Source organism: Pteropus vampyrus, unplaced genomic scaffold, assembly GCF_000151845.1.
Source record: "Pteropus vampyrus isolate Shadow unplaced genomic scaffold, Pvam_2.0 Scaffold180, whole genome shotgun sequence".
NCBI lineage: Eukaryota > Metazoa > Chordata > Mammalia > Chiroptera > Pteropodidae > Pteropus > Pteropus vampyrus.
In genome coordinates this window covers 1,227,803-1,241,982 of record NW_011888961.1, presented here as the reverse complement: position 1 = coordinate 1,241,982, position 14,180 = coordinate 1,227,803, and the positions used below count along the sequence as shown (strand labels likewise).

Below are 14,180 nucleotides of genomic sequence, written 5' to 3'. Positions count from 1 at the left end.
ATATTTGATATATATGTACATTTAACATTTACATATATGTTTGATCCATTGACATTGAACTCATGGCCAGTAGCATTGTTACTCATGCCTGAACAGAACTTATCTGACACATTTTCTCCATTAGGCACATCACAACCTTCTTACACTTAGGAATACTAAAAACCATTTTGGGACTATACTTGGGGACCATTTTAAACAGCAAAATCACCAAAAAGAAGCCCTAAAAAACACCCCCAAAAAACCATAGCATTAAATAGACCACAAAAAGGACACTTGTTTGTATTATTAGGGCTGAAACAAAAAGATAGTATGCCACCTTCTTTGACCTCAGCTTGGAATATGTGTATTGGATGACTTAAATTTTTTCCCACTTCTACGCATTTTGACAAATGGCTATGAAAATGCTGCAGTTAATTTTGGGATTACAAAAAAATTTTAGTGAGCAGGTGAATTCCCAAATACAAAATCCATGAATGATGAGGATTGACTTATGTGTGTATGTATATATATTAAAAATGTCACACATTTTTTGAATTACATGAGTAAATTACAGTTGTCTTGCACTGTTACCCCTAAATACTTGTATATATTTCTTAAGAACAAGGACCATCTGTTATATTACAATCATCAAAATTGAGAAATTGAAATTAATACAATATTATTATCTAATCTCAACACTTTATATTTCACTAATTGTTTCAGTACTATCTTTCATAGCTTAAAAAAATTTCTGGTCTAGAAACCAAACCAACCTCACACTTTGCATTTAAGTATCAGGTCTCTTTAGTTTCTTGTTGGGAACAGTTTCTCAGTCTGTTTTCTGACAGTTATATTGACTTGTAGAATGTTTTTCTTACTTTGGATTTATCCGATACTTCCTCATGATTAGATTTAAGTAATGCATTTTTGTCAAGAGTATCACAGACTTTATGTGTTTTCAGTACATCATAACAGGAGGTATAAAATATCTATTTGTCTCATTATTGTTGATGTTAATTTTGTAGCCTTAGTTACACTTAGTGCATACTGGTTTTCTCCACTGTAAAGTTACTATTTTTCCCTGTTACTTATGGGGAAATGCTTTGAGATTTATACAAAATATTGTTAGAATTCTACTATAATGGAAATCTACCATAAAGAACTTTTGCTTCTCTTCATTAAGTAAATAATTCATTTATTTAAATAAGTATGAATTCATGGTTTTTATTATATACAATTGGTTATAGTCTGTTATGGTTTGAATTGTATCCCTAACAATTCCTATGTAGAAGTACTACCTCAAGTACTTTAGGATGCGATAGAGTGTTTAGAGTGGTAATTAAATTAAAATGAGCTTTCAATTTTCATGAAGTCTAATTTGTTTTCTTTGTTGTTGCCTGCACCTTTGGTGTCATATCCAAGAAATCTGTCAAATTTAATGTTGTGAAACTTTTGCTCTTCGTTTTTTTTTCTAAGAGATACTTATGTTTAGATCTTTGATCCATTTGAGTTATTTTTTCTATATATTGTTAGATAAGGGTCCAACTTTATTCTTTTGCATGTGGATATCTAGTTTCCCAGCACTCTTTGTTGAAAAGACTGTCTTTTCCCCATTGAATGACCTTGGCACCCTTGTGAAAAATCATTTGACAGTATATGTGAAGGTTTATTTCTGGGTTCTCTATTCGTTCCATTGACTTATATGTCTGTTTTTATGCCAGTACCACACTATTGTGATTCCCATAGTTTTACAGTAGATTTGAAAGCAGGAAGTGGCAAGATTGTTTTGGGTATTCAGGGTCTCTTGAGACTCCATATGAATTTTAGGATGGGTTTTTCTATTTCTGCAGAAAAACATTGTTGGAATTTTGATAAGGATGGCACTAAATCTGTGGATCACTTTGGATAGTATTGACATTTTGACAATATTAACTCTTCCAGTCTATGAACATGGAATGTCTTTCCTTGTATTTATTTCTTCTTAATTTTTTTCAGCAATGTTGTGTAGTTTTTATTGTTCCTCCTTTAAGTTTTTAAGACTTCTTTATTTATTAGAGATATTAGCACTTTATTTGTGAGAGATGTTATAAGTTTTTCTTCTGGTGAGATAGTGTTTTGACTTTGCTTATTATATTTTTGCCATGCAAAAATTTTGTTTTTTTAGAGTGAAATTTACCTTTGTTCATGCTTCTGGATTTTGAGTCATAGTTAGAAATTCTCTGCTATAACCAATTAATGCTAGAATTTACCAGCATTTTTTTCTAGAGCTTGTATCGCTTTATTCTTATGTTGGATCTCTGGTATACATGGAATTGTGTATGTTATAGGGTATGGATCTGATTTTATCTTTTCCCAAATGTCTATCTAGTTGTCTTAGCACTATTTATTAATACAGCTCTTCTTTTAGCTAAGGTTTGGTAATCTGAGATATCACCTTAATTTACTAAAATTCCATATTGGGTTTACTTCTTTTCTGTTTACTCCCCAATCTGCCTATTCATACATCAGTACCACACTATTTTGAATTACAAAGAATTACAAATTTTAATATTTAGTTAGGCTATCTTCCCACTTGTAGACTTTCTTTTTCAGTTTTTCTTTAATTTTGTTTGCATGCTTATTTTTCCACGTGAACTTTTGTAGCTCCATAAAAACTTTTTTTGATATTTTTATTGGAATAGTTTTAATTTATAAATTAACTTGGGGAGACATGGCATTCTTATGATGTTGAGTCATCTTATCAAAGAACAAGAGACATCTCACTTGTTCAAGACTATTTTTGTGTCTTTCAGAAGTGTTTTAAAGTTTTCTCACATAGGCTTTATATTTTTTAACTTTATTTGAAGTATGTTCTCTATTTTGCTGTTTTAAATGCTTTTATTTTACCATTAAATCTAGTCTACCATGTAATTCCTTGTGTATATAAAGTATATTGATTTCTGTATGTTAAATCTATGTTCTGATGCTTTATTGAATCATTTAGTTGTTTGATGTAGTTTTATCATTGATGTTCTGTAGTTTTTCAGAAACTGCAAATAATGATAGTTTTTCTACTTTTCATGTTCCCATGCTATAATTTAGCCGTTCTCAAACTTTTTGATCTCAGGACCTCTTTACACTCTTAAATATTTTTGAGTACCCTCAAGATTTTTTGATTGTAAGTTATATATATTAATATTTACCTAATTAAGATTAAGACTAAGAAAATTGCAACAGTTTATTCATTCATCTAAAAATAACAGTGGTAAATTCATTACATGCTGGCACAGATTTTTCTTAATGAGTTACTTTTATTAACTTACAAGATTGATATTGTGTATTTTTATAAATCTCTGACTTCTGGCTTAATAGAAAACAGGTGAATATATCTGTTTCTGCAATATATTTGATCTGTTGTTTCAATCTGTTGCAAGATTTTTTTCTGGTTTACTATATGAAGATTATCTAGCTTCATACAGATGTGTAGTGGGAAAACAAAGGAATATTTTAGTGATACTTTCAGAGAACTGTAGATATTCTTATAGTCCAACATTTGATGTGTGGAAACTTCTTAATGTTATTGGTAATGCTGAATCTGAAACTATTTCCAATGCACATTTTGTACGATGTTGCTTGAAACCCTATTAGTGTAACTTGCAGTTCGAATAAGTCTTTTACTCATGCATAACTTTGTTACATATGTATTGGAAATATTGTTTCACTGTGTTATACAAATATTTCAAATGTTAATACATTTCATTAGAAAATTTAAAAAAATCACATTTGTTAAAATTACTACCGATCTCATCAGAAAACCCTTTAATTATTGGGAAACTATCAGGCTCATGGTGGTAGATATAAGATTTCTAAAACTTGAATTTTGTCATTGGCAGCAACTCTTGCCAGTTGTTTTCCTTGAAGTTTGCTTTATTCATTTTCTAAAAAATGTGCCAGATCTTCAGTATGAATAACTATAATTTATCTGTCAATTTTTCTTTTAAAGAAAATGGTGTTCCATAAAATAAGTGCTAATTCAGCTCACAACTGAAACAATTATACAAGTTATTTTCTTTGAGACAAACATTATAATTTGGTGTGCAGCATAAGTCCTTTATGCATAGTTTCCCTTTCATCACAATGAAAGTGAAAAAGAACTGTACTCAAGGATTGAGACTTAATAATATTAACAATTTTTACTGCTTGATTAATGACATTCTTAAGTGAAATTGGAATTTTTTTGTAGTGCCTAACAGTAAAGTATACAGTAGATACTGGTAAAGTATGATGCCATTGCCTTGATTCATGTTAAGATTCTGGCAATTTTAACTCCCATGCTTTTGCATCATAAGTGAAATTATCAATACAGTAGAAAAAGCAAGCAATATATTAATATTACTGGGAGAAATGTTTTGACATTTCAAACCCCTTGAAAAGAGTCTTGGGAATCACCAGGGATTTACAGACCACACTCTAATAACCACTGATGTAGTAAGTTTTTCTTTTCTAACTGCATTTACTGTTGCCAGTATGTTAAATAGTAATGGGCAAAGTAAATATTTCATCTTCTTTCTAATCTTAAGGGAAATATCTCTTGTATTTCCCTGTTAAGTAATATCTCTTGTATTTCCCCATTAAGTAATATCTCTTGTATTCCCCATTAAGTAATATACTGTTTTTAAAGAGTATATATTTTATTATGTAAAAAAGGGTATGTCAATTTCTGTATTCTTGAATGCTTTTTAATTAGAAACAGATGTTATATTCTGCCAATAGGTTTTTGTTTTTATTTTTTTGTAATCTATAATAATAATATTTTCCTCCTCAGATGTTTTATTATGTTGTATTTATGAATGGACTCTCTAATTTATTAATAGTTTCTGGAATAAACCTCACTTGGTCATGATATATACATTTTAATGTAGAGTCGGCTTGTTGGATTTAGTTTTTATCTTAGTAATGACATTGATAAGTGATATTGATCTGTAATTTTCTTTTGTTATATTGTGTTCACAGATTGTTTTTAATGTTATACTTCTCTATACAAAGAATTTAGAAGACAGACTTTATTTTCTATCTTGTGGAATAATTTATATAGCATTGGGATGATCTGGTATTTAAAGGTTTGGTAGAATTATCCAGTGAAACCATCAGATCCTGAATCTTTTTAGGTGGGAATTTCCTCCAAATTTTCTCTATATATGTATTGTAAATTGGTCTTGTTAAGCATTGTTTCACTAATTGGGTAAATTTTGTAAACTGTATTTTCCTGGGAAATTATTAATTCATATAAGTATTCAAATTTATTGACATAAATATTTGCATTTATGCCTTTTTATTTTTAAATTCTCAATGATTGTTTTCTCATTAGTTTTTGTGCTATATGTTTGCTTCCCCCCCTTTTTTAAAAAGGTATTTTTTTCAATTTTTCAAGAAACCAAGATACTGATTTATTAATTAGATCAATGCTTTTCTGTTTTCTCCCTCATTGATTTTTGTGCTTATCTTTATTATTTCCCTCACTTTGTTTCTTTTGGTTTCCTTTATTGTTTTTTCCTCTGGCTACTCTGCCACATTTATTTTCATTCTTTTGTTTTTATTAACAAAAGTACTTAATACTATAAATTATCCTCTGATTGTTTTAAATATATTCATGCTAATATGTACTATTTATTATCATTATTATTAGAAATTCTCAAATTACTATTTATTTTTTTCCTTTTACTGAGAGTTGTTTAGTAGGAGAGTTTTTTCCCCTTAATATTCAAGAATAAGGGACTTTTTGTATTTTATTGTTAATTTCTAGCTTTACTGAATTTTAGCCAGAAACCATTGTTCGTAATACTTCTATTTTATAAAACTTATCCATATAATTAATATATGGTAAACTTTTGTGAACATTTCATATGCACTTAAAATGAAGGTGTATTTTCTAACTCATGAGGATAAAAAATTTGATATATATAATAGAGTACAGCTTATTGATTATATACTTTTGGTCTGCTATATCTTTACTTAGTTTTCATACATTTAATGTCTTGTACTGAAAGTGGTGTGTTAATTATTATGTTTCTATTTCTTCTTGAATTTCTTTATTTCTGCTTTGTGGTTGAAGGTGGTTGATGTATTAATTAGTGCAGAAATATTTATGAATGTGATATATTTATTATGAATTGTGGCATTAGCTTTAAAAAGAGTTCTTTGTTATGTTTAATGCTTTTTGATTGAATTATACTGTATCAGATAGCAAGATCACAACCCCTGCTTCCTTTTTGGTTCCATTTGGTTTAGATTCCTTATTTTTTCTGAATCACTTTGTTTTAGGTGCATCTTTGCTTATTTAGCATGTAGATGATCTTACTGATGAAGAAATTGAAGGTTTTGTTTTGTAATTGGTTTGTTAAGCCGATCCACATTTACTGACTGTTCTATTTTATTTCAATTCTTTAATAGTACATTGTTTTAATTTCTATGTGTGTTGTTTTATTTGCTGCCCCCTCCCCCACTTGTGATTTATTTGTTTTGTATTTTAATTTCTAAAATTTCCTTTGGTATTTAAGAAGGTTTTTATTTTTTCTAGTGGTTACTTTTGTACTTGAAATACATTTTGAAATGCTTTTAGACTTTATTTTTTTATTTCACCTTTTGCTATCTAATTTGTCAGTTTCAAAATATATCCTTTGACCCATTGCTCATAAAATAGTCAGTAAGCTTATTCTACTTTATTTTTCTCTCTCTTCTTTTTACCATATTTTATAGATTATACATTTTAAAAAATATCCTGTCTTCACTGTCTTCATCTTTTTTTTTGTCTTATATCTACAATTGATTTTTTCCAGAAATGGTTAGATGATACTTGCTTGTAAAATGCTCAAGAAGGGCTCATGTGTACCATATTCTATAAATTGTTTCATGTTTAAACTTTTTCTATAGTCTTGATAGTTGAAAGACAGCTTGACTGGATATAAAAACTACATTTCATATTTTCTTTGCTTTAATTCTTGAAAATGCTTTTCTATCGTTTCCTTGCTTTGTATGTTGCTTTTGAGAAGTCTGATGTCCATCTAATTCTCTTGCTGTTGTAAGTTATTTGATCTACTTTTTTGAAACCCTGAAGATTTTTCTTTGTAATCTAATAGTGTTAATAAGGTATGTCCCAGAGTTGATCATTAAAGATTAATTTTCCTGGGTAAATGATAAGCTCTTTCTATATATCGATTCAAGTAAAGGTTCCAAGCTTTCTTAGTTTGTAGTGCCCATAGAGTCTCAGAAACATTTTCATGGAGGTCTTAGGCCAGAAGAAATGTATAATAGTTCTATTCATTAAGTATGCTGGTCTAAACAGTAAATAGTTATGTCTTAACAACTGGTGGCCACTTGAAAACAATTAGAAGAAAAAAATAATGTTATTTGTTCCTAATTCAGATCACCTACTATTGGGCTGTGTGAACCCTGCACAATTTCTCAAACCTTAGAATGAAATTGTATATTGCCTATCATACATTGATTCTCACATTGTACTTGCTTTTTATTGCAATAACTATTGATGATTCAACTTCACAAAGATTTGAAACTATGAAATGGTGCTATCTCATGTTGAATCTGTGAACTAATGTGAATTACTTGTTTGTGTGATTTTCAATAAATGTCAAATATTACTGCTTTTTCCAAAAATTTAAAATATCCCATATCATGCCTGTGAGTTCATTCAGTATACTGCTATACCTCAGCACACAGTTTGGGAACCATTGGATAAGGTCTTCTTTTACTTCTGGAAAGTTCTTTTGGTATATAATTTTAAATATTAGTTCTTATCCATTTTTCAATTTTCTTTCTTTGGGGACTTCAATTTTACATGTGTTATACATTCTTTGACTATTTTAACTACTTTCTTTCTGACTTTTCTCATGTCTTTTAAAGCTCACTTACAGTCTCTTGATTTTCTTTCTTTTTTTTTCCCCTTTAGTACCAGCTGTTTTTATTCATATCCATTCTTTCTTGGGCATTTATAATTTAATTTTTATTTCTAATTTAATTTTTGTCTTTTTCTTCTATTTCTTTTCTGAATTAAAAAAAAAGTCTAAGTTTCATTATCTCTTCCTTTTTTTAAATTTTATTTTTCATTTTTAATTTCTGGTTCAATATTTTTTCATAGCCCCCAATTATCTACTTGTTTGAGGTTATTTAATACATTTAGAATCTTGTGCTATCATTTTCTTTTGCTTTATGTTTAGGTTTTTATCAGCCGAATTATTTTGGTTCTCAATTTGTATTTTCTTCTTATAGTAGATTGATTATACCTCTACTTTCCTGAATAGGGTTGGTAGTTTGGATGTGAGTTTTGAGATTTCTAGTTCAAGAGTCACATACTTCTGTCACTAAAGAAATTATTTAATGAATGCTTTCTTTGGAAAGTAGTGAGAGGAGGGGAGGGATGTGTGTTCTTCAGTTTTGTGCCTTTTTTTTTTAATGTTATCTTGCAGCATCTTGAATTTACCTGTCCGGTTTTTCTTTCTTTTCCCTTATGGTATAATTTCCAATGGGTGCCTCTCCCTTTCTTTTTTATTTCTTTCTCCATCCACATTGCCTTTTCAAGATGACCTTTTGTGATCCTATCTGCACTTTTAAGTCCCTTACCTATAATTATTAATTAACACTAATCTATTAAAATGTTTTTCCCCCAGTATTTTCACACCTAGGGTGATTTCTCATTCCAAGGATGATTCATTTTAATTATAGGCAATTCATTCTATTCTTTTCTCTTCTGTATAGCTTTTATCCTGTACCCTGACTTATCTTAAAGACTTGGGACAGAATATTATGAAATAACTTCACCTTTTTTTCTGCAGGGAGATAAGTTGATTTTTGTAGTGTTCTCTGTCTTCTAGTTATACTGTAAGTATATGCTTTGTAGACTTTATTCTTATTGTTGATCTATATTGTTTCTGGAAGATGTTTATAATATTTTTATTTATATGATTATGATTATCTTAGCTATACTCAATATATCTTATTTAAAAATGAAAATCTGACAAGTTTCATTTCTGCTTTAAATTCATCAGTTGTCTTTAGGCTCCAGTCAGGTACTGTAACCATGTAAAAATGGCCCAAAAATAAAGAATGTTGTTCCTGTGGAACATAGGAGATTTTATTTTTTGCCTTTGAGTATTCATATGCAAAAGTTGTAAAAAGTGTCATGTTGATGTAACAGGGTATTTCTTTTGGGTCTTCTGGTACATTTGTTCTCCTACATAAGTTACAATCCCTGGACTAAAGGTCAACATCTAAATTCTTTAATATGATATGGAAGACTTTCTCCTACTTGTCTCTTCTGGACTTCTTGCTCTAAGGGAACTAAACTGTACATAGTTTTCTACATGCACGAGGGTCTTTGAGTCTGTTTCTTTGCTAGAATGGCCTTTGCTTTCCTTGTTTTCTTGGTTGATGTAAATTCATCTTTCAAGATTCTTCTTGAGTGTCACATCTGCCAGGATTCTTTCCTGACTGACTTTTAGTCTAGAGTAGGTAACCTTCAGTGTCCATTTTTATAATCCTGTGAATTTCTCTATCATCACACTTGTCACAGTATACTGAAATTTACTGTGTACGCAATAACCTGACTCACTAGATTGAATATTTTAGAGGCAAGAACCAAGCCTTATTCATCTTTTTTGTTCCTAGAATCTAGTACAATGCCTGGAATATAATTGATTTTCAATAAGGATTTGTCAAACAATACTGAAAGTAAAGTCTCAGAAGTTCAAAGAGAATCTTTTGGACTAGATACACTGGTCTTTAGGATGAAACCTAATATGAATTGATAAAATTCTGAGAATAAGTAAAGAGCCATGTAATATTTTTTTTAGTTAATGAGGAATCTTATTTGTTGCCATATGGGTTAATTTTATCTAAAACAAAACCATATTATAATGAAGATAAATAGTTATTGATATAGAAAAATTATTTTTCTATCTAGACTTATCACAGTGGTGATACTATCCTTCATGTAAAATATTGAGAACCCTTAACCATCAATAGCTAATGCCTTGTATTTGTTTATCTGTTTGTTTATACTTATGGATGATGATAGTTGATATTGCTAAGACTTAAAGAACAATTGATTTTTTTGTGTATTATAGCAAATGTAAAAAATATGTTCCAAATCATTCTTTATATATAGGTGTATTTCTTAAGCACAGTTGATCATGGAATAGCATGGCTGTATTTAGGCAGAGTGCAGGGATGCTGAGATGGCCTATGCATCTATACATATCTTAAAGACTTGGGACAGAATATTATGAAATAACTTCACCTTTTTTTATTTTATTATTTTATTATTTTTATTATTTTATTATTTTATGGCTCAGCCACACAATGTATCTTACCTTCTACACGCAAGTCTTGTGATGGTTCTCATTTTTCTACTCTATTATCTTTAACGATGAGCTTTTAGTGATCTATTTATATTTTGTGTTTGTCTTAGTCCATTTGGGCTGCTATAAGAACATACTACAGACTGAGTATCTTAGGAACAACAGAAATTTATTTCTCAAAGTTCTAAAGGCTGGGAAGTCTGAGATCAGAGTGCCAGCATGGTCACATTGTGGTGAAAATCATCCTCCTGGTTCATCACTGGCACCTTCTAGCTGTGTCCTCACATGGTGAAAGAAGTGAGAATCTCTGTGGAGTCTCATTTATAAGAGTTCTAATCCCATTTATGGGGGCACCAGCCTCATGATCTAAGCATTTTCCAATGCACCACATCCTGATATCTTCACCTTAGGGTTTCAACAAATGAATTGAGGGGACACAGACATGGCACTGCTTTTTGTGACTCAGAAGATTAGCTAAGATTAGAAAAGTTTTTCAGATGTTGCATCTTATTTGTTAAAGTGCCTAGGCACTTACAGACTGTGGACATAGAAAAGAGAGAAGCTACTTGGACTCTCTGTGAGTCTGATCCTCACTCTACCATGGTGTTGAACATGGTGTTGCATAGCTGAGCTGTTCACTTGTTAAAAACAGCAATCGAAATCCCATGGATATGACTTTTCTGGTGGTAAGAGTAGTTTTGGCAATTGCTGTGCTCAGTGTAGAGATAGAATTGTGTTTATAAATTGGCAAACTATTATGGGATACTTAGTGTGTGGAGATGGCCTGAAAAATTCCAAAGGTATAAGTAACAAATTTGCATATACACACTGGTTTTTAATATTGAAATGTCATTTGGATTTTATTCCCAAAATGGATTAGCATTTGAGGACTGAATTCAAATAACAATTCTAAAAATAGCGAACGTCGCACTAGCAGGATTTTTCATTCTGATCAACTAACTTAATGTGTAAGATAGATAAGTAATGTTTTCAAGGTCTCTGGTATAGGTAAGTGAATTTTATCTAATCTTTCCTTAATATATCTAATTTGGAAGAGAATTGTGAATATATATATGTATAGTTTACACAGTGGCATCTATCTGTGACTTATACATAGGTGGAGTTCTTAAAAGTTTGCATAGTGTGGAATTATAGAAAGGCCTTTGGACTGTATATGTAGACTTTTTCTTAATCCTTGCTTGCCACTGATTAACTGTTTGAACCTGTTCAGAACACTTAATTTCTCTAGGTATCACTTTCCTCAACTGAAAAGTAAGGAAGTTTCAGTAGACAATCTCGAGACAATAGATACTCTCCTGCTCTCTGAGTCAGATGCACAATTTAAAGCTAAATATGTATTTCTGTTGGTGTGAACTGGAGAATACTGAGTTGAATGTTTTGGTCAGGAAGCTGAACATTACATTGGGAAAGCATTTCCAGGCTCATTGGGATTTGTATTTCCAGGGAATTGTAATGCCTAATAAACGTTTATACTTGAGGATTGCAATTAAAAAGTAATGTCTTTTTGAATAAACACACAGACCTCTACTAGTTTTAGACCCAATGCATCCATAGAAAATCAGTTAAAGAAAGGGAAGCTCTTTGGAATATTGGAGAATTTATCTTGCAACTATGTTTACCCATAAAGTACACTGCTTTTACTTAGATTTTTTTTTTGTATTATTTTGGATATTTCGGAGATGCGATGGGGAATATTGTTACCACCATGAAATTGTTACAAAGAACCCTTTTAATAGGGAATGCTTTTATACCTTTTGGCTATCTAAGAACACATTTTGCATTACTTTAATCCTTTTAAATTATTCCCACTGATTCTGCCTAGAATTGAGTGTAGATAGATGGATAGATAGATACCCCAAAAGTAAGACCATACTGTAGACCCCTGAAACTTTACCATAAGGAGAATTTAGCTATGTCTATTAAATTTGTTCTTTATCTTACATATTTTCTAGTTATAGCATTTCATATTTTTGTCTTACTTTTAATCAGGGATACTTGTAAAGGATTTATATTTATAAAAGATATGTCAATTTTTAGAGTGACAACCTTTTTTTAAAAAAAAAAAGATCTTCATGGTTTTAAAGCTTGATTAAAAAAGCATCTAGCTCAAAGTTAATTTATTTGTATCACAGTTTATGTGAATACTTAGGAATAAATAGATCATTATGAATAGATCATTTAGGCTGGGCAAAATTTCTGCAGGTCCTATTCCAGTGGCAAGTTGTTGCTGATCTAGCATGGTCTTTGTTCTTTGCTCTTATTTTGTGTTTGCCTTTGTCCTATTTCAGTTGCTAAAGCCTCTATCAGAAGGTGAGGAAGTGATAATTTGCTTGTACTCTGAAAATTAAGACTATAAATGTCTGAAATGATCTTCTAATGCATTGTTAAAATTCAACTATAATCTGACCATTTAATAGCTATATACGTACTGAAAATTTCTTAGAAAAACAGAGACCCTTGGGGGCCTATCTTTGGGGAAATTGTTTTATATCCAAAGGTCCTTCCTTAGCAAAGAAAATCTTAGTATTCTTTTTTATTTGCCTGAAATGTTCCGTTTTATGTATCATTATCTAAAAGCTGAGAATATATTGTTTATCGGTAGTTATTCAGAATATCCTGAGAGCTGGGGGAAAAATGAAAATGGCTTATGAATAATTAAATTTAGTAAGATCATTTTTTGGAGGAGAAGAAATGAGAGGGATAAAAGATTTATCTACCATATTTGACAAGAAACTTGCAATTCCTTTTTGGGTTTTAAAGCATTATATGTGAGCACCAGGTTATGACCTCAATATTTTTCCGTTAGTGCATTATAGATCCACATGAGACCGATGTATTTATTTTCTAAATCAGAGATTTATGTTAATTTTCAATAGGTCTGGTTGAGTAGTATTCTATTGCATGCATGTAGCACAGTTTATCCATTTAGTTGTTGATGAACAGTTGGGTTGTTTTCTGTTATTATTACAAATAAAGCTTCTATAAATACTTGTGTGTACAAGTCTTTGTATGGAAATATACTTTTATTTCTCTTGTACAAATACCAGAGAGTAGAATGGCTGGATATTATGGTAGGTGTGTATTTTCACTTTTGAAGAAACTGTCAAACTGTTTCCCAAAGTGTTTGCACCACTTAACATTCTTAACAGCAGTGCTTCAAATCCTTAGCAGCACTTGTTACTTTTAAATTTTAAGCATTCTGAAATATGTTTAGTGGTATCTTATTAAGGTTTTAATTTTCCTTTCTCTAGTAACTAATGATATTGGCAACCTTTCATTGTGTTTATTTGCTATCCATTTATCTTTGGTGAAACATCTCTTCAAATCTTTTTTTTTTAATAATTGGGTTGTCTGTTTGTTAAAATTGCCAATTTTTAAAATTTGGTTGCTTGTTTCCTTATTGTTTAGTTTTGAGCTTTTAAAAATATATATATATATTCTAGATGCAAATCTGTTTCACCTATGGCCATGCCACCCTGAACAAGCCCGATCCTGTCAGATCTTGGAAGCTAAGCAGGGTTGGGCCTGGTTAGTACTTGGATGGGAGACCACCTTGGAAGACCAGGTGCTGTAGGCATAAAAAAATAAAAATAAGGGATTGTAAACTGACAAGGTCCTTGCAATCTGTGAGGTCAACGAAGGGTTGCCTTGCCTAAAAAAAAAGAGCAAATCTGTTTCAAATATATGATTTGTAAAATTTTCTCTCAGTCTTTGTCAGATCTTTATATTATCTAAACAGTGTGTTTTGAATAGCAGAAGTTGTTATTTTGATGAAGTCTAATTTGTCAATGTTTTCTTTAAAGGGTTTCAGTTTTGGTGATCTAAGAAATC

The 14,180-nt window shown here is 30.6% G+C and overlaps 1 protein-coding gene and 1 non-coding gene across 2 annotated transcripts in view; both read left to right on the top strand.

Annotated features, from left to right (window-relative positions):
- GPR158 (G protein-coupled receptor 158) overlaps positions 1-14,180 on the top strand; it is a 341,897-nt gene that overhangs the window by 99,302 nt on the left and 228,415 nt on the right. The gene's annotated exons all lie outside the window — the stretch shown is intronic.
- LOC111746259 lies at positions 13,808-13,926 on the top strand. The gene has a single exon (XR_002783030.1). It is a non-coding gene; the product is annotated as a 5S ribosomal RNA (ribosomal RNA).